The sequence below is a fragment of the Phalangium opilio genome, unplaced genomic scaffold (genome assembly GCF_054372755.1).
Source record: "Phalangium opilio isolate 3A_F unplaced genomic scaffold, DU_Popi_V2 ptg000046l_1, whole genome shotgun sequence".
Lineage (NCBI taxonomy): Eukaryota > Metazoa > Arthropoda > Arachnida > Opiliones > Phalangiidae > Phalangium > Phalangium opilio.
The window spans coordinates 5,508,484-5,511,541 of record NW_028324169.1 but is presented as its reverse complement, the minus strand read 5'-3'; the positions used below and the strand labels follow the sequence as shown (position 1 = coordinate 5,511,541).

The window sequence follows — 3,058 nt, the reverse complement described above, 5'->3', positions numbered from 1 at the left end:
GATTAACACATGGTCTGTTGGTCTAGAGGTATGATACTCGCCTTGGGTGCGAGTGGTCCCGGGTACAAATCCCGGACGGACGCGAATTTTTGAAGTAGTAATTTAGTGACTATTTAAATGCAACTAACTACAGGTTAGGCCTATGAAATGAGCATGTATATGATACGCATGATCCGTTGGTCTAGGGATATGATACTCGCTTAAGGTGGGATTGGTCCCGGGTTCAAATCCCGGACGGACCCGAGTTTTTGAAGAAGTAATTTAGTGACTATTTAAATGCAACTAACTACAGGTTAGGCCTATGAATTGAGCATTTTTATGATACGCGTGATCCGTTGGTTTAGTGGTATGATACTCGCTTTGGGTGCGAGTGGTCCCGGGTTCAAATCCCGGACGGACTCGAGTTTTGCAAAAGCAATTTAGTGACCTTTTAAATGTAACTAAATACAGGTTAGGCCTATGAGTTGAGCATGTTTCTGATACGCATGATCCTTTGGTCTAGGGGTTTGATACTCGCTTTGTGTGCGAGTGGTCCCGTGTTCAAATCCCGGTCGGACCCGAGGTTTTCAAGAAGTAATTTATTGACTATTTAAATGCAACTAACTACAAGTTAGGCCTATTAGTTGAGCATGTCTGAGACTAACACATGGTCCGTTGGTCTAGGGGTATGATACTCGCCTTGGGTGCGAGTGGTCTCGGACTAAAATCCCGGACGGACCCGAGTTTTTGCAGAAGTAATTTAGTGACTTTTTAAATATAACTAAATACAGGTTAGTTCTATGAGTTGAGCATGGCTCTGATACGCATGGTCTGTTGGTCTAGGGGTATGATACTCGCCTTGGGTGCGAGTGGTCTCGGACTAAAATCCCGGACGGACCCGAGTTTTTGCCAAAGTAATTTAGTGACTATTTAAATGCAACTAACTACAGGTTACGCCTATGAGTTGAGCATTTCTCTGATACGCATGGTAATAACCCCAACGTATAAAAGACTAAAACTTTAAAAACACAATATCAGTCGCGCCTCACTATGCATCGAGTTCACACCGTCACGCCAAAGCTCGACATTTGTGTCGTCGAATCGATTGAACCTAAAATTTTAATTCAAAGATCGGATACGCGTACGAAAACTTTATTAAAACCTTACGCTTGGTACGCTTTGTTTCGGTTTCAAAATGAACTCACGTCCTTTTTTGACGGGAAAATACCTCGCTATCATATTTGGTTGCCCGTCAAAGAGCGCATCAAGCTGGAATGCTTTGTTAATTCGAAAGAGGAACGTCTAATTGATCTTCGCTACTATGAACGAGGCAGTGGCAGTCGTTATTTTCTCAACTTTAGTACCAGCGAAGGATTTAGCCTGGACAAAACAGGGTGGCAGACTTTGCTCGATTTAAAGCCGCTCATCGACGAAGCTCTTAAGGCTAAAGGGATAGCTGTCTGTCGAATGCGCGAATTAATTTTAAACGAGCTCACCACCACTTTGTTTGACGTCACTTCCACCTGAAACAACATCGAGTGTCGAAAACAAATATGCCACTCTCAAAACTGCTCGGAATTTGACACAAATTTCAGTGATCGAGTCGAGCGAAATTTGCACGAAGCGTTGCCTCAGCTGAATCCGGGGAAACTTTGCGTCAATTTGAGACTGAACATGGATGGATCGATGATCAAGAGGATATTTACTCTTATTTTGTCAAAAGTTTTGCCGATTTAAAGAATGCCTTGATATATGGTTATTAAAAATGTACTGATATACAGGGTGATTCTAAAATGGTGGTATAACCGAACTACTGCGGGTTCTATGGACGATTTTAAGTCGAAAATGTTCTATGGCATTTTGTCATCCAGGCCACGGTTTAAAAGTTATGATAAGGATCATTTACTGATGACCCCTTAAAATTAATTAAATTAATCAAAAGTCCAGCGGGTTGAATACATTTTTAAGGGGACTCACGTGTTTAGAAATTTAAAACTGAGTCGCGCGGCAACATTTAAAAATTTTGTAATGGCACGTGCAGCCTTTTACTGTGTTAAAGTCTCGTGACTACGATCTTCCCAACAATTCTTAAGCCTATTTCAAATTAGATTTTAAACAGCGTAGACAGTGAACGAAACCAACCCACTTTTTTAAAAACCAAGGTTTAGAGAACCGCTTTTTGAGCCTAGAACGATAGGTATGCTCGACCACTTCGCCCTCGCCTGGGAAATGCTTTGGTTCACTCCTAGCTTCCTGCATTACTTCTGATTGCCGCGGTTACATTACTGGAACCATATGAGACTGCTGTATTGCGCCCGATGGACAGAGAGTAAAAAGCGATTAGAGGGCTCTGGTATGGCCCTCCACTAATTACAGCGCTTAATCAAAAACTAAACTGATAATGGCCACTTGTCGTCAAGGTCGTTGCGATGCTACTTTTACTCTTGGATTCACCACAGAAAAGCATTGGCGGGTTATTACGTCCACTCTTCATAAACTTTCCAAATTCATAAACATTTCCAAATTACCGCCAAGGATGAAAGAAAACCACTACAATTTGAACTCTTGCGCGTTTTGAGGCTTTAATACCCTTCCAAATTCCAAGTGACTTTACAGTCACGATAGCAATGAAAAGCCAGCGATTCATCAAGTTTTGAGAATCGAATGTGAGAACATCTAGTCATACTCTCATTCCATGAGGCAAAACACGCTACACCGCCAAAAACTGACATTTAGTTGATTTCTTAATTTGGCTTCTGACTTTACAATTTTTACGTTACATTTCAGTAGAGCCCATGTGTTCCGTAACTTCTTACTCCATTGACGATCAAATTGTTAAAATTAAGTTTTGCTTGAAAAGCTTCACTTCTTTTTGCGATTCTCAGAAGAGAGTGGAAATAAAACATTAAACCTTGGTTGATTGTTTGTTAGGTTTTTCTCAATCCGGCAAGAATCTTTCCATTTGGTCCTTTTTTATTAAATTTCCAATGCATTTCCCCATTGGGTTAGGTTTTTCTCAATTCGGCATGAATCTTCCCATTTGAACCCATTTTCAAGCTTACATTGGTGGAGAACTTCT

General features: G+C 41.0%; 1 non-coding gene across 1 annotated transcript; it reads left to right on the top strand.

The window, feature by feature from the left end:
• The first annotated feature begins 329 nt into the window (after positions 1 to 329).
• On the top strand, positions 330 to 402 carry TRNAP-UGG (transfer RNA proline (anticodon UGG)). Its single transcript has one exon. It is a non-coding gene; the product is annotated as a tRNA-Pro (tRNA).
• The last annotated feature ends 2,656 nt before the right edge of the window (positions 403 to 3,058 follow it).